The following is a 17,681-nucleotide window of genomic DNA, read 5'->3' as shown; positions in this document are numbered from 1 at the left end:
ATTTAACTTGGGCAGAAGATGCAAGTGGTGATTCTCTGCACTGTCCTATGGTGAGCCCAAGAACCCAGAGTTCATGACTCCAGGGATTTGAAAAGGTAGCTCTGATAGCAGTAAGTTCAGCTGTTACGGAAAATTCCAAAAAAAAGCAGTGGTGAAATGAGATGGAAGCTAATTTTTCTCTCCTGTTCAAGTCTAGAGGGGCCAGCGCAACGCTGGTACGATGTCCCATGTGGTCAGGAACCTCGTTGCTCCACCATGTAGAGCTTCCATGGTCAAGGTCATTTCGCAGTCCAAGATGGCTGCTGGAGCTCCAGCGATCACGGCAAGAGGAGAAGGAGAGGCATAAGAACATTCCTGGAAGTAACACACATTGCTTCTGCTTCCATGGCATTGGGCAGAACTCAGTCACATGACCACATGAGCTGCAAAGGAGGCTGCAAAAGTGTAGCCTTTAGATGTAGTCGTTATCCCAGAGGACTGTGTGCCCAGCCAAAAGGGGAGGTTGTACAGCTGTGGGAGACAGGGGAAATGAAGACTGGGGGGTCAGTAGTCTTGTCACCAGGGGAGGGATCACTGTGACTCAGAGCAGGTGGACTAGAAGGGAGGGGATCTTCCAGGTGGGAGGGAAAGCCTGAGCAGAGGCAGGATGGGGGGGGTGCTCAGGTGTGTGAGGGGCAGTAAGGCACTGAGTTTTCCTGTATGGGGGGTACACGTAAGGGAAAAATAAGGCTTGAGATCATTGCCTGGGCCCTGAAGTCATTGCTTGGGCCTTGAATGCCAGGGTGAGGCATGAACATTGTGTTTAGTGTTTAGTGACAACAAGCCCCCTCCCGCCATCGGGGCTGCTCACTCTGTGGCGTGACTTTTCCCTTGGGCAGGGGCAGTGTTAAAGACAGGAATTACTCTGCCACTTGTTAAGACGTAAGGAAGGCTTAACTCAAGACGGTTGCAATAAGAAAGAGAGATCGGGCTCAACTCCAGATACTACAAGACATGTGGGGATTTATAGCCAAGGAGCAGAGTGAGAGCTCAGTGGATGGAAAATTAGAGGAATTGGTGGATGGAAAAAAGAGGAGCCATCAAGGGCAGGGGGGTTCTTGCTAAAGGCAGGCCAAGGGCATGCACACCAGGGGTGGGGGATGAGGAGCTTGCTCAGATATTGAGGGTGGTCAGATCAAGGATGGGGGGCTTCTGCATAAATGGACTTAGCAGGATTCTTGCTAGGACTGGGCTGGGCAGGTGGAAGACAGGATGGAGGCCAAGGGCAAGGCCTAGTGGAGAAGAGAGGCTCAGAGGTTTGGGTGATCTCTATCAGGAGCCTCAGAGTCCACAGCTGATCTAGGCTGGTGTCTGCTCTCTCTTGGAAGCTCATGGATGGGGGTAGTGTGGGCATCTCTGAAAGCATGCCAGGCTGGAGGGTTGCCAGCTGCCCCCTCCTCCAGGGGACGAGAGGAGGGAACCCTAGCAGACCCTAGCCATAGCCAGGCATGTGGCTCACCACCCCCTTGAAATCCCTGACCTAACTCCAAAGAACTTTCCCCAGTTCTGTAGGGATAAATCTAACACAATGACTGGAGCAGTCCTGTTGTCTGTCTCTGGGACTGTACATGGCCACACATTGAAATCACACAGGGAGCTTAAAAAAATCCCAGTCTGGGCCCCACCGCAGCGCCTGGGATTGAATTAGGCTGAGGTGCGGAAGGGACAGAGGCGTTCTAAGACTTCACACCCCCTCCCCTGGCCTCAGCCCCTTGGTTCTGACACCCTGCCAAGGCCTGTTTGTGTCAACTGAGGGACTCATAGAGGCCCCCAGGGCCAGAGCAGCGTAGTGTAGACCCATTTCCACAGCTGAAGAGGTATCCTGGGAAGGTGGTCCAGGACTTGGGAGCCTCCTACTCAAGGTGTGGTCCCTGGACCAGGCGTCACCTGGGAGCTTGTTAATGATGCAGGCCCCACCCCAGGCCAGCTGAGTCAGGAGCTGCAGGCTACCAAGCCCCCAAGGTGACAGACCGGCCCCTTTGAGTTTGAGAAACCCTCGCTAGGGCGTGGCTTCCGGAAGTCGACTACACGGGCTCCAACCCTGCCTTTGCTTAGGGCCTAGCTCTCCGGCCTCTGGGCTGCCTCGGCTTCCTGGTACAGAGCAGGAAGATGCTACTACCACCGGCTCGGTAAGGTTGTGAGGATTTGGTAAATTAATATGCACACAAAGCACTGAGCCCAGGCTCTGGCACCGCCACTCTAAGTGCTGTGCAAACATTATTATCATTGTCATCACTTGGGGGGATGGGGCACCCACTGCCGAGCTGCATGTGGCCCTGGTGTATTTCCAGACGTCTGGCTTAGCTGGGGTGCTTTATGATCCACTTTTATATACCCGTGACTCAAGCATCCCAGTTCCTGCCAGCCTCGGTAAATTGCCCAGCCCGCTTGGGCTTCTTCCAGAAGATCTCCGTCTGTCTGGACCAGCACCCGGCCATGGCGGCCCCCAGGGCTAGACTGAGTGTGCACCTGTCTTGTCTCCTCCCCTGTCCGTTTCCTCGGCCCCCGGAGCCGGTGCCTGGGAGTGGGGCCTCGAGCAGGGGACGTCTGCCTCGAGCTGCTCTCGCTGCATGGCAGCCCCTTCCCAGCTGCAGGCACTTAGCATTCCAGGCCCTGCTAGGATGCTTTATTGCCTCTTTCCAAGTGCTGGCAGGTGCAGATGTAGTACCTGCGGTCCCCGGAGCTCCTGGCTCTTGGCATCAGAGATGAGAGACCTGTCACCCCTCGATTCATGGGCCGGGTCTGGGAAGCAAGCATGCTGGGGCGTTTCTGCATTTCGCAGGCCATTTTTCTTTGCCTAATTCCTCATTCCTGCCACCCACCTCCCCAGTTCGTTCCCACTCTCTTCCTGATTTCCCTGCAAGAGGTGGCTGGTCTGCTCTGTCACCTGAGGGCCACTGTGGGGGAAGGAGGGGGAGGAGTCAAATGAGTCTGTCTCCAGCCACCACCTGCAGCTCAGTTAGCTCCGAATGTTGGTCTGTTTTTTTTTTTTTTTCTGTACTTTTAATATTTCCCAGGGACGGATACCATTGGCTGGGGAGTTTGGCTGAGTAGGAGTGTTGGTACAGACCCCCTCCCCTCCAATTTAGGTGACTTTCAAGGTCACCTCCCTTCCCAGGCTCATTCCCTTCTGCCTAGGACAGTTTGGGGGATGGTTTAGAAAGCGTCCTGCTCACCTGCCCCCTCATCTCTAGTCCCTGGAATCAAAACTTTGAATAATTCCGCCACAAGCCTTTGGGCCCAGAGCCCAGAAAATTAGAGAATAAACAAGGAAGAATTTCTCTGAAGAGGTGGTGCCGCAGGGCGCCATGGTGGCCACCATCTTCTGAGCCCGACTCTGGATGCACCATGCTCACAGGGATGTTAAACTCGCCTCTCATTAACTGTTTAGACAAAAAGCCACGCTCAGAGAGGTTCAGTAACCTGCCTCCAGTCACATAGTGAGCAAGGGCAGTAGGGAATGTCACAGAGAATTCAAATGGACAGATGATTGCAACATTGGTCAAGCTCAGAGAGTGGCATAGAGGGGGCAGCCCTGGAGCCGGGACGGCCCCACGCCCTGTCTCCGCCAAATGGAGAGCCTGCCCTTGGTCTGGTCTCGTTTTCCACCCTGGGAGAAGAGGTGCCTCCGCTCTACCCCTGGATTCTGGACCCAACTTCCAAGCTATCAGTGTCCCTGATCCCTTCCCTACCCCTGCCCCCAGGTCCTCCCTTGGCTCTGGGCTCTGTAAGCCGTCCCTGATCCTGTGGGGCGCTTCTCGCCCTCCGCTTGGCCTCTCCTGCAAGCCCGTCTGGGCTGCCCCTGGGCCAGGGAGTATAAGCCAGACCCGACCCTCTTTCTACCTCTGAGAGGAGAGGGAGCACGCCTTCTCTTAGTCATTCCCTGCCACGAGCCCTCCGCGGCCACCTCCTCACACATTCTTCTGATGCACCTTGGCCTGTCCGGGGCTCCTCTCGGAAGGGACTGCAGGACATGACCAGGTCATGGGTGGGACCCACAGTCTGACTTGGTATCAACAGGGCCAGGACCCAGGCCTGGAGATCTGCTGCTGCCCCATCTATCCCCCAACCGGTGGGAGCCCCACTAGCCCGGTCTGAGGGAGTGGAATCTCTCCTGCTGCCACCCTTCTGAGTTAGGGGGATCCTCAGACCCCTAGAGTCCTCAGTCCCCAGAGCCCACTTCCCCCTCTGGCACTTGCCACACAATTCATGGTATTGAGTGTCTGTCGTGAGGGGACCACTGCTCAGGACTCCGCCGGCCTTAGCTCATTTAACCTCACGGCACCTGTGTGAGGCAGGGGTATTATTATCTGTGATGAGAGTATACCCAGTTCCCTGATGGGCCTGCCTCCCCCACTAAACTGTGAACTCTTTGCAGTAGAGAATGCAGCTCTCCTGCCGTACATCCCTGTGCCCTGGGCACAGCTAACCCAGTGTCCAGCACATAACAGCAACAAGAAAAATCTGTTGCATTAGTTCCTGTATGGCTGGGGAGGAAACCCCATCACCTCAATCCAAGATAGGGATGGCATGGGTCTGCAAAGGAGCAGAAGAAGATCTGGGGGTCATAGTGGCCACCACCATAGTGGCCACTTTCACGTGGGTTGGCATAGACATGAAGTGAGATCTCTTTTTTTTTAATTTTTAATTTTAATTCAATTAATGGGACATATAAAGCATTATTGGTTTCAGAGGTACAGGTCTGTGATTCATCAGTCTTGTATAACACCCAGTGCTCATTACATCACATGCCCTCCTTAATGTCCATCCCCTGGTTACCCCATCCCTCCACCCCTCTCCCTGAAGTGAGATTTCTTCTATAGGGAAGGGACCCAGGCTGGTCTGGTTGAGCGGGGCGGGGTGGGGGTGTCCTAGGACATCCCCTCATTACAGCACCTTAGTCCTGGCCCAACCCCTCAGCACCCCCCAAAAAGGCAGGAGAGCATGAGTTACGAAGTCTATCCTTACGAACAAGGGCAGACATCCCAATTCAGAGACGTGGGGTTAAGAGGAACCAGGATGAACTAGTTTGGAGAAGAGGAAACTGGAAGACAGATTATCAGAGGTCTTGGCAATGACCTGCTGACTTCACAAAGTCCCTGCCATGAAGCCCATGCCTACCCGCCTTTGGACCTACCATCTTTATCTGCAGGATAACCTGCTGGGTTAGGGACTATCTTCCCCAGTTTCCTGATGGAGAAACTGAGGCTCACTGACCCATGGCCATTTGCTAGCAAGTGACAGAACTGGGCTCGGGAGCAGTCTGGAGGTGAGCAGAGCCTGTGCTGCTAACCAGCATGCTTTCTGGCCTCTCCAGCTACCCTGGTGGAATAGGCTAGAATCCTCTGGGGAGCTTTTAAAGCCCACCCGCCTGCCCCAACCACCCACCGGGTTCTGGTGCAGTTGAAGGAGGGGCCTGGGCACAAGCATTTTTAAGTTCCCAGGTGAGGCCAACATACAGCCACGTGATCCAAGTGAAAGGTTACCTCATGGGGGTAATGAGGAGCTGTTCTCTGCCCCTCACCAGAGCACCCACCCTATAGACTTAGGCTACGTGATGAGAGTTTTCTGGAAGAATTTCCTCCAGGGCAGGTTGTCAAAGCTCCCCTCCAGACCCAGATATCACCGGGAGAGAAGCTCTCACCATGTGCTAAGGCACTGGTTCATTCAGGATTTATTCAACAACGGGCCGTGTGCCAGAGGCTTTATTTTCATTATCCCTTTCCTTACTATAGCTGTGCAAGGGATAGGTATTATACCCATTCTACAGAGAAGGAAACCAAGGCTCAAAAAATGTAACTTGTTCCCAAGCAGAAAGGAAGTGACAGCTGGGACTCAAACTGGGCTGTCTGAACCCAGACTGTCACATGCTCTCAACCCTGTGCTCCAGGCCAATGCTTTCGAGTGTTTCCGGACTGGTTTTGCCCTGTGCATACCTCACCGGCAAGACTTCCACGTCTGTAACGGAAATGGCAGCATCCGCACGCAAGAACAGTCTCTGGCTGGAGTTTTCAAGGAGGAGCCGGTGATCATCCATGATGACCTTTTAAGTGGCTAAAGCCGGCTGGGCTGAGGATGGAGAGCTGCCTTTGGATTTAACCTCTAACCTTGTGTAGGTCTGCGGTGGCCCTGGGGAGCAGTGCTGAGGAGGAGGGGTAGACGCTGGACAGAGCTGGAGGATGGGGGATGGGGGAGGGAGGCAGCTTTCTAACTCATGCGAGAGGAGCAAGACGGGAGTTCCAGGGAACTGTGGTCAAGATAGGGGATGGATTTTCTGGTTTGGTTTTCTTTTTTCTTCAGGAGAAACGGCAGCCAGCTTGTGCGCTCGGCGAGTGAGGTCCATGAGCAGGGGGCATGGGCTCCGGGGCACAGGGAGGGGGGCCCAGAAAAGAATGCAGGTGAGGGGCGCCTGGGTGGCTCAGTCAGTTAAGCGTCTGCCTTGGGCTCAGGTCCCGATCTCAGGTCCTTGGGATGGAGCCCTGCATTGGCGGGGAGTCTGCTTCTCCCTCTGCGCACCCCCCCACCCAACTAGTGCTCGCTCACTCTCTCTCAAATAAATAGAATCTTTAAAGAAAAAAGGAATGCAGGTGATTGATTCATCCTTAGGAACAGGAGAGAAGGCAGCCAAAGATAAAAGGAAACAAAACTGTAGTCATGACCCATTAGGTGGATTTCATATTCTTTAGTGGGCTGCAACTGTAATTTGAAAAACCCCCGCTCTGCCTGTTTGCCTCCAGCCGGCCATGAGGATGCGTTTTTGCCCGCATTTGACAGGGGAGGAAAGCGGAAGCAATAAGTAACTTGCTGATGGCCCAGGGCTGTGAAGCCCAGAGCGGGGCTGTGACCCAGGGGTATCTGAGTCTGCATCATGTTTCCTGGCACACTTGGCAGATGCCCAGATTCCCAGATTCCCAGATCCTGCCGTGCTGCCTCCTTCTCTTCACGGTGGGCCTGGGCTACTGTTGCCAGGTGCTCCTGGTATATCGGGGAACCACTTCTCTGTGCTACCTGCTGTTCCTTGAGAAGCTTGCACCATTGTGGAACGTGATGCTCCTGCAGACCAATCCTAGAGCCACTCAGGTCCCTCCAAATGGAAAACACGCATGGTGCACTCCACTTGGCAATCCACTTTTTAAAAGCAGAATTCCAAAGCATGGTGCTAAACCCAAATCAAGGCAGGATTTGGTCTGAGCCCTGTCATCCCAGAAGGAGAGATGGCAGAGACAGTCCAGGGGTCAGCAGGAGGGGACAGGGCTCCAGGCTTCCTGCCCAGGGCATGGGTGCTGCCATGGGGCAGAGAGGGTAGGTCCCTCCCCCGCAGCCGCGCAGTGGCTTGGGCTAGCGGGATGGCTCCTCTCAAACCATTTTTTTTTTAAATTAGAACCAAAACTGAGTCCTTTTTTTTATTCCCCTCTCCACCCTCTGATTCTCGCTGCAGACGCAGCCAGCATGCTCTTCCCAATAAATACCCCTGTGATGGCTTTTTCTTCTGTGTTTAGCTCTTGTTGCGTCCTGCAAAGGGAGAGAAAAAGCCCGACTTGAAATGCTGTCAGTCATGCCTTTGGTGGCCTCGACTTCTCAAATTCTCTTTTTATTTTCTCTGTGCGTGCTCACGGCCTCAGCTTCCTACCTGCACCTTGCTCCCTGGCCCTCCCTGGGCTATCGATCGCTCCCCAACACCCCCCCCCCCGCCCCCAGCCCGCCTTCGATTTTATTTCCTTCCGCACTGGTCCTTGGAATCCAGAGGCGATTTCCTCGACAAATTAGAACATGGCCTGGGGCCTTAAGTGCTCAAGTGTCTCCTTAACGTGATTGATCATCAAGTGTATCCAGAGAGCAGAGCCAGATCAGTCTTTGCCGGGTGCCTTCGTTATGGGGATCATCCTCTGGGAGGGGTCTGTGGTGGTGGCGGGGGCTGGGGAGGGGTCCTAGCAGGCCTCTTGGGGGTCCTCTGTGAGCACACACGCACTCACCTGAGGCCTGTAGCGGCCTGTGAGCCTGGGGCTTCGGCCTCCCTGCAGGCATGTTGGGTAAGCAAGTGCTGGCTGGGTCTTCTCAGGACTTCTCCCTCTTCCTGGTGGTTCTCCTGTGTTTCCTTCTATGGAGAGCAGCTGGAGCACCCCCTGACCACCTCCTCTTTACTCACATGCCATATCCCTGGGCCCTGTCCGCCGCTCTCAGCCCTGGGACACCAAAGCATGTGGGCCCTCTGGGTGGTGCAGAAGCCACCCCTTCTGGCGAGGGCGGTGCGGTAAGCGGGGAGTCTCCTTGGAAGGCCTCGCCCTGGCCACGTGGTCAGGCTGCAGAAGAGGAAGGACAGCCCGGCCTGAGCATCAGCAGTGGCCGAGCCCCGAATCAGCAGTCACTCCGCAGAGGTCGGCATCACTTGCGTGTGGACTGACGGGGCTCCCTGTTGCTCTGACCCCTCCCTCGAACTGGTTCTGAGCCGTTTCTCTGCCTGCTGAGGTTTCAGCCTGAAGGGGGGGGTAGGGGAACAAAAAGGGTGAAAATCAAAGAGCAGCTTGCCTTGTCGGGGAGGGGTTTGGTGGAGGGGTGGGGCGGAAGGGTTGGCAGGAGTCCTGTTTCCATTTTCCATGCTCACCTCTGGTGGTAGAAAGACCTGAGGTTCGGGAGAGCTGGTTCTGTTTCTTACTGTGTTTCACATTTGCTGGGTGACTTAGGGCTCTATTTCCTTATCTAAGAAACTAGGTGGAGGTTGGCAGACTTTTTCTGCAAACAGCCAGATGGCACGTGATCTCTTTCGTAGCTACTCCGCTCTGCACCACAGATAATCCATCAGCAAACGGGCCTGACCAGTTTCTAGTATTTACAAAAATGGAGGCGGGCAGATTTGGCCCCAGGGGCAGTTGGCTGCCCACCCCTGGACCAGACACTCCCTTTACAGGTCTTTCCCCACTAGTGTTCCGAGATCTGTTATAGAGGGACCTACCGTGCTGAATTTCCGTTTGGAACTCGGATCGCTGCCTGACATATCGTTCATTTATTTGTGTATGCATTTGCCGACGGTCTCCTTGACCAGACCATCCATTCCATGAGAGCAGGAACTTGGGGACTGAATCCCATGTGCCTAGAATATCTGCTGAGTTCAGCAAATACGTGCGGAATGGTGAATTAATCTGTAAGTGTTTGTGGAAGACCTGTCTGGTGCTGGACTGGCGAGAAGAGGGAACAGGCAGAGGACCCTGCTCCCGGGATGGTGCACCATGGTGCCACGCTCAGGGGCTTGGAATCCTGGTGGGGTTTGGAATCCTGGTGGGGTTGTTTTTGGGGCACACTTAGGTGACACCGGAGCGGACGCCCTTCACTGCCCGGTTAACTGTACGTGCTGCTGATAACAGGTCGGTCATGCCTGAAACTTTGGGGGTCCTCTTTGTGTTGCTCTGTCCTCCACCCCCACGCTCAGTCTGTCAGCAAGTTTTGTTAACCCCACCTTCCCAAACGTCTCAAGTGCCTCTGGTTCTCTTCTCCATGGCCAGCACCCCAGCCTCAGCCTTGCTGGCTGCTGGCTCCCAGGGACCCCCCCCCCGCCCCGCAAACCATTCTCCATTAGCTACAGAGGTGGTCCTTTAAGACGTAGAACGAAGAGGCTGTCTACTGCGCCAGGGAAAGAGACAAACTCCGCAGACAGAGAGCTGGGTTTGAGCTGTGTGACTCTGGGCGAGGGCCTGACCTCCCTGAGCCTCAGTTTCCTCATCTGCAATAGGACTCATCCCTGGGAGGGGTGCTATAAGCATCAACGGAGTGAATACATGAAAAGCACTCAGAACAGCAGAGTGTGGGGAGGGCTCCGTGACTGTGCACCAGCACCAAGTTTCCCAGCCGCTTAGGATCCGGCAGTGGCTTCCCGTTGCACTTAGAATAAGATCCAAACTCTGACCCCAGCCTGTTCACCCTGGCCTGCCCCTGCCTCCAGCCTGGTCTCCCCACTCTCTCCCTTACTCTCTGAATCCAGGATCAGCCTGGTTTGCCAGGTGCTCGAACACACCAAACTCACTCCTGCCTTGGGGCCAACCACATGCTGTTCCCTCTGCCCAGAATGCTTTTCCCCTTACCCCTGGCATAGCTTATCCTCGGGTCCAAACATCAGCTCTTTAAGAGGCAGTCGCTCACCACCCTCGCCAGCATCAGCTCCCCCGCTCCATCACCCCGGCTATATTAGAGCTCCTTACTTGGTTTTCCTGTTCATTGCATTTAATGTGACATGCAGCCTTTTTGTTTCTGAACTTGCTCTTTACTCCTTTTCCTGCCTCCCTCACTAGAGTCCCATGGCCTCCTGGCCTCTAGCACATGTTGGCACTTAACAAGGTGATCAGCCATGACTGTTGAATAAGTGCGTGGCCTCTAGCAGATCAGCTGTCTTTTCTGTGTCTTGAAGTGAAGAAATGAATGGATCCATCCGTGCCCACTATCACCTGCTCCTCCCCCTCGGTTCCTTCCACCCTCCCCGGCCAGGGGACTCCTCTGTGCCCAGCACTGAGCATGTCTGCGCTCTTCGGAAGCCTTCTTCCATGGATCCCCAGTTGCTTCTGAGACAAACACCCCTCTTCAGCCTGCTACCTGACACCATCCGTAGTCTCCCCTCCGGGCCTCCCTTACCTCACAGGCCCCCTCATTTAACCAAACTGGAGCCCCTGGGGTGTCCCGGAAGGGGGCCAAAGAAGGGGGACCGTGCACCGAGGAGACTGAGGAGGGCCGAGGGGCGAGGCTGTGTAGAGAAGCAGGGGATGCAGCGGTACCCTGCGAGGCAGGCAAGGACCAGACCCATGAGCGTGGCTTGGAGTCAGGAAGGCAGGAGGTGGTCAGGCCTGAGGAGGAGCTTGAGCGATGGGAACCTGGGGAGGGGCTAGAGCCCAGGGTGGGCAGGGGGGGGAGTCCCAGGAGTGGGGGTGGGAGTGCGAGCCACTCTCCTTTGCTAGGGATGTGGCGACCGGCAAGTGACCGACCTGGGATGAGGGTGAAGGAAAGCAGAGAGACTTGGAGCAGGAGCACTGAGGAAAGGGAGGGCAGACCGTGGAGCCTGGGGACAGGTGGCTGGGGGTGCTCTTGAAGGTGTTCTCGAAGGCCTTTGATTAGGGAGCTTGAAGCTGGGGTTCAGCAGGCCACCTGGGTGGCAGGCGGTGAAAATTGTTCTGGAGGCAGGGACAGATGTAGGTATGGGGCTCATGGAAGCCAGGGGAGATGAGCTTCCCAAGGCAGGAGTATGGTGCAGGAACGGAGGAGACTCAGGGTGGGGCTCAGAGGCACCAAGCTGCTGTGGAGGAGGAGGAGGAGGAGGAGGGGGAGGAGGGGGAGGAGGAAGAGGGGTCGCGTGGGAGTTCAGGTGCATAGGTGTGGCCGGCTCCTGTGGCTGCCGTGTTGAGGTGCCCAGAGACCCGGTGGCTCAGGACAACAGCATTTTATTCGCACATTCTGGTGGCCAGAAGCCCCAAAGAGGCCAGCAGGGCCATGCCTGCCCCGAAGATTCTAGGAAGACTCTTGCTTGCCTCTTCCAGGTTCCCAGGGCTCCCAGCAGTCCTTGGCATTCCTTGGCTCCTGGCGGTGTAATTCCGGTCTCTGCCTCCGTTCGCATGGCTCTCTCCCGGCCTCCGTCTGCGTGCCCTCTCCTGCTTCTGAGGACGCTAGTCCTTGCATTTGGGGCTCACCCTGATCCAGTATGACCTCATCTTAACTGGTGATATCGGCCAGGACTCTATTTCCAAATCAGGTCACATTCGGAGGTTCTGGGGGGACAGGAATTTGGGGGAATACTGTTCAGCCCGCTACAGCCGGGAGGGGTGCTGTGGTGTCAGGAGCATGACCAGGCCTGGTGGGCTGCAGAGAGGCCCCTTGGAAGGAGTCTTTCCCAGAGCAGCCTGGGAGGGGGTGAGGTGTTAGCATTGAGGGCATGGGCTGCCTATCAAGGGGGGTTGGGGCAAAGGGAAGGAGGGGCCTTGTGGCTGGAGGCCTTCAAGTTAGAGAGGTTTCTCTTACCTTTCTGAGAAGGTAGGCCCAGCAGTGAAGGAGAGAGAGAAAACGCAGGCAGCGAGGGTGAGCATTCAGGGTGCAAGTCTCCTGGAAGTCAGCACAGGCTGGGGAGACAAGGTGTGCTCCAGAGGGCTCTACACAGAGGCGGGGGGATGTAGGGAGGCTCATTCCGGAAAATCTCAGCAACTCTGCTTATCTTCTGGCAGGGATTCCAGGGAGATGTAAAAAAGGATTGCAGGCTAAGGAGGGCCTCCGGGCCACTAAAGAGCAAGATTTTAGTGGCCCCAGGGAGCCGGGGCCTGGAGATGGCCCACGAGGCTGAGCATCAGTGGGCTGCTGTTAGAGCCTGGAAGCCGTGCGCACAGGTCTGAAGGGGGGCCTGTCCTTAGAGTGGCTGGGTCTATCTGGCCGGCATCCTTCAGGGCCTTACCTGTCTGACTCTGACCCGGCTTTGCTCTGCCCTTGGGCCCCTGGCCACCTATCACACCTGGGTGGATCGGGGCTCCTGTGTCCCTCAGCTGTCTGGGTCCTGGAACAGGCATCGTCCAGCTAGCCCTCCCAGCGCATCCACGACCCCCTTAGCTTTCCTGGGCCAGTGTCCCTGAACACGGGGCCTCGGAACCCACAGGCAGGATGCCAGCTGCACCCCTGGGGGCCACCTGCCCTCTGGTCCCTTCCTGGCCGATGCCCGGGCGAGCGCACCTCTCCACCACATCCCAGGCCCTAGAGCTTGGTGATCGGAAGGCAGCAAGTTTGCAGCAGCAGACTATTCTTGGCTCCAGCCCGCTCGCTGCTGCTAATTTCATGCCCCTGTGATCCAGGTAACGCTTTGCTGCCTCGAGCTGCCACCCCCGGGCCCGAATCGCTTTTTCTCGCCCCGCAGGAGCCAGCTGCCTCTGCCGCCGTGCTCTTGAGGTGGGGGCTGCACGAGGCTGCCTCCGAGCTGCCGGGCGGCCGGGCTCCGGGTTAGCCTGCCGCAGCTCGTGGCTAATTGGCTGCACTTATTTCAAAGTGCCCAAATAGCATTCAGGGGAGAAGCAGCTTACCCGGGGCCTGCCAGAGATAAACGGGCTCATTTCGGGGCCTCCCTGCCCAAAGAAACCTCTTTACCTGGACGCTGAGCCCGGAATTAAATTCTTCCGGAAGAGACGCTTAGCACAGAGCCGCTCAGCGTGGCGGAGGAGGGGAAATGTTCCCCCTCGTAAAATGGGCCTCACATCTGGCCAGCTGCCTCTGGTGGGTTTTTAAATTGTGTTTGAAGAGCGGCTCTCCCCTTTGCTGGTGTTCGCAAGCGGGGCCAGAGTGTAACAGATGAACATGACTTGCCCATCTCCATCACCAGGGGATCAGGCGCCCCTCACCCAGGCCAGAGCGGGGCTCCCCCACACCTGTCGGGCACCCCAGGTCTGGGTTTTGAGCCCCGCCTCTGCTGGGCCTGGGGGGCAGGGCTCTGCGGGAGTCAGCACAGGTCAGGGGGGAAGCTGGAAGCCTGCCCAGCTCTTCCCAATTCTCATATCCTCTGGACCATGCTCTGTGCTCGTCAGTGGACCGTGTCCATCCATTTCGGGTGGCTGACAGAAACGAGGTCTCTTCTCCGAATCCTTTTCCCTTTAACTCTACTCAGAACCACCGCCCTGTGGAAATGCCCTGGGGAATGGACCGTGGGGTTTAAGGAGCAGAGAGTTAACTGCAGAGGGGAGAGAAATCAAACCCCATCGTTTGCTGGCTTGGGAGGTCACCCATTGTAAGGGCTGGGGCAGAGAGAAGACGCTGCCCTGATGGGACCTCAGAGTCTGCAAGCCGATTCCTACTCACTGCTGGGAAGGCATGTGGACTGCCAGTGCCGGCCACTGGGGCGTCCTGGTGACGTGGTGCAATCCCAGGGACAACATTTGGGCCTGTGCATCTGTGAGGCAGGCCACCTCAGCTAGAGCCGCTAAATGTCCCCCCATCCCACCCCACCCCTGCCTTGCATCAGAAGATCTGCCACCCGCATGTGCCAGGTAGGCGCCTCTGTGCAGTTCATCCGCCTATTAGCCTCAGGCTTCTTATCTATAAAATGGGAGCAAACCTAGCTCTGCCTTGGGCTGCGTGGAGAGCAAAGGGACTGGGGTCTGTGCAGGCCACCTGTGAGCGGTTTTGCTCACTGGCAGTTACCTGGTACTCGGCGGGGCTTCTGTGCCCCCACTTGGCTTACCTGCCCCATGCCAAGGATGACTCTGGTGTTACCGCTTCCAGCGTGCTGAGCCCCAGGTGATTGCAGCAGGCAGGGAGAAGGTTGAGGGCAAGGAGCTTAGAGGAGATACACGAGGAACAGAAGTTTTCCTCTTTCTTCCTCAGCTGGGCCTCGCCTCCCATTGGGTTGGGGAATTCAGAACGGTGACCGATGGGGCCGCTGTCTGCCATCAGCACCCTGAAAGAGAGGGGTGGGTGCCGTGGCTCCATGGCCGCCTCTCCCGGGATGTCTGGGTGGAAGGCACAGCACAGTGCAGTTGATTCCTGTCAATGCCAAGGAAGGTCTCAGGGAGTCTGTTCCAACAAAGGGACTTGGGTCTGAGTCATAAGTGGCAAAGAAGCATCCCCCGGGCCTTTGCATGTGCTGTTCCTGCCTCCTGGAGTGTGGTCTCTCTCCCTGCCAGCACCGCCACCTCCCCATATCCCTCTGGCAAAATTCCCCCGGCCTTTTGGGCTGCAGTCCAAGAGGGCCTCCTGCAGGAAGCCCCCCTGCGCCTCCTTCCCTCCTCCCACCATGCCTTGTGTCCGCTGCACACCAGCTGCAGGACGGTGCCAGGCTACGTGCTCCCAGAGGGCAAACACCGAGCCACCAGCACAGTGCAGGGCACACAGACGTGGCCACATCTTCAGGAAACAAAGGAGTGAGTCGCGGATTGGGCGGGCAGCGGCCGCCGGCCAGGCGGAGGGCTGTGGGATTACCAGCCTCTGGGGCTCCCCACCTCTGAGGCAGAGAAGCCTGTTCCGAGAGGCCCTGTCATCCCGTCATGTCCTGCCCTGCCGCTCCGAGCCATCTTCCGGCCCTGCCTGCTTGCTGAGTCACACAGTCTACCTACAGGAGTGACTCCCTAGGAGGTAGGTTTTCTGCGGACTGTATCAGCCGGGCTGCCATGTGGCACAGCCGTGGGGGGCTTCATTCACCTCGTCGCTTCAGGATTGGTGCTCCCTGTGGGTGTGCAAAGCGCAGACTCCGCTGTCCCCTGAGGTGGCCCAGCGCCACTGCCCGGGGGCTCTCCTCCTCCCTCCACTCCTGCCTGGCCGGCGCTGGCCCTTGGGGTCTTTGGGTTCACCTCTGGAGGTAGAGGCCATGTTCATCAATCATGTTGTGGGGCAGCTGGTGTGGTAAATAACAACGGAGCCTCTTGAGGGAGCTCCTAGGAACCAGACCCAAGTGCAGGTGAACTGTGGCATGAATCATCCCCACACGTTGCATGACATAAGATCGCCCTATGGGATGGGGAGGACGGATTGCTTTGGAGGGGGCAGGACGGTTACCAATGTGCTTGAACCAATATTCAAATGTTCTTGCATTGCCTGGAGTAAAATGGGAGAAGGGGGCCCCAACATCCCTTGCAGGCAAACGAGACGAACCCAGGAAGGAAATGCCCGCTGCAGGTCTGCAAAGGGTGTAATCCAGGGTGGACAGTTAGGGCCTTCACTGCTGGATGTTTCTTAGAAAGGGCCCGAGGCCACCTGTTGTGTGTGAATCCCATCTCAGGGTGCGCCATCCTAGGGAAGCAAGAGTAGGGGAAAAGGGAAGTGAGGCAGGGGGTGGGAGAGAGCAAACGCAGGCTGGCCACAGCTTTGCAACCAAACACAGCTGGCTGGCTGCCCGGGCACCCAGCAGGAATCCGGAGAAGCCACATGGGGCCACCACATTTTAGACCAGGAGGTTGGGGGAGAAGAAAGTCAAGAAGTTTATCTCTTGGCTCCTTCCCATTTCCTGCCTCTCATTGGTCAAAGCCTATGTCATGGGGCTTTTCCTCTCCCCGACTTCAGAGTGTCACCTGACCCCTGCCACCGTCACCCCGGGAGCGAGAGCCTCGAGGGTGCGGCCCGGCAGTGAGCCGCACAGGGGTCTCTCCCTAGCAGTCGGCTCCTTCTCTGGGGGCAGTGGCTTTATGTCTGTGGGACTGAGTAGCAAGGCAAATGGCCCACAGGGTGGGCAAGGTGAGCAGATCTGGGGTGGCATGTAAGCTAAGTCCTGTTTCTTGGAATCGGCACAAAATGAACCTAATTTCAGCAAAGGAGTTGATGAGGAAAGGCCAAGGGGACTGATGTCAGCAAGCATAACCTTTGTTTCCCTCACGGGCAGATACATTGGTCTTCATGTCTAGCAAGATCAGGGTCAGCTGTCCCTGTTTTCATCGAGAAACCGAACGTAAACTACAAGAAGGCAGCAAGATGCAGAAAAACTCTGGATAGTAGGAACTCAGCTGTCCAAAGCCCTTGTTCATGAGGAATGTATTGCTGCATAACAAAAAGCTGCACACTTCAGTGGCTTAACACGACACACATTTATTTTCTCACAGTGCCCATGGGCCGGGAGTCGGGGCATGGCTTGACTGAGTCCTCGGCTCTGGGTGTTACACAGCCGCAGTCAAGGGCTTAGCCAGGGCTGCGGTCTCACTGGAGGCTCGGCTGGAGAAGGATCACTTGCAGGCTATCTGGGTTGTTGGCAGAATCCAGGTCCTTGCAGTCGTAGGACTGAGAGCTTCAGTTTCTTGCTGGCTGTTGGCCAGAAACCTCTCTGAGCAACTAGGGGTCACCTGCAGTTCTTGCCACTTGGGGTTCCCCAGGATGCCGCTTGCATCCTCTGAGCCATCAAGGGAGGTAAAAAAAAGAGCCCAGCAAGACAGGTGCTACCTTCTCATGTAACGTTATCCCATACACATCATCCTGTAATGTCCACTCCTTTGCCGTGTTCTCTTGGTTAGAAGAAAGTCACGGGTCCCACCCATACTTAGCAGAGGGTGTCATGTACATGGACGTGAGCAGAGGAGGCTGGGACCGTGGGGGCCACCTAGAGAGTCTGCCCACCACATTTTGCTAGAACTCTACTTACAGACAAAAGCATCAAATAAGTAACCCCCCCCACCAACATGTTTATATCAGGAACTAAGTTAAAAAAAAAAAAAAGTTCCATGGGATGTGCTGAGTCAGCCCACGCAGCCTTCTACAGCCCCCAATATGTACCAGTAGGAAAATGGCCCAGGGTCCAGTCCATTCCACCCCTCCTGCCTGCTCTTTGAAAAGCCAAGAAAATGGTCTCCATCCACAGAAAGGGAGGCAGAGCCTTACTCCGTTGTCAATGTTTTAAAACGCTTTCCAACATTAAAAGGACAATTTTCTGCTTAAATATCAACAAACCAGAACATTCAATTACCTAGAAAATCCCCATTCTTAAAGTGTTCAAGGAACCTGAGCCTGCTTGAAAAAACAAAGGCAGAGATTCTGCATCCCATGCAACGGTCGTTTGTAGACTTGCCATGGAATGAGCAGCCACTGAATGAAGGGAGCCCCGTCAGGGGGCTTGGATTTGGGGCCGTCTTGGTTGGCCCCCCACCTGCAGCTGTCTCTTCCTCGGGGCCTTTCTCTGTGGCTCCTGCCTGCCGCCTGCCTGGCCTCACGTAGGCTCAGCCACT

General features: G+C 56.2%; 1 protein-coding gene across 3 annotated transcripts in view; it reads left to right on the top strand.

Moving 5' to 3' along the window:
• Window positions 1–17,681, top strand: part of SLC29A3 (solute carrier family 29 member 3) — a 49,380-nt gene that overhangs the window by 3,983 nt on the left and 27,716 nt on the right. The window lies entirely within an intron of this gene.

This window comes from Callorhinus ursinus, unplaced genomic scaffold (assembly GCF_003265705.2).
Source record: "Callorhinus ursinus isolate GAN/ISIS: 27379988/994484 unplaced genomic scaffold, GSC_fseal_2.0 scaffold31, whole genome shotgun sequence".
Taxonomy (NCBI): Eukaryota; Metazoa; Chordata; class Mammalia; order Carnivora; family Otariidae; genus Callorhinus; species Callorhinus ursinus.
This window is presented reverse-complemented; position numbering and strand designations above follow the sequence as displayed.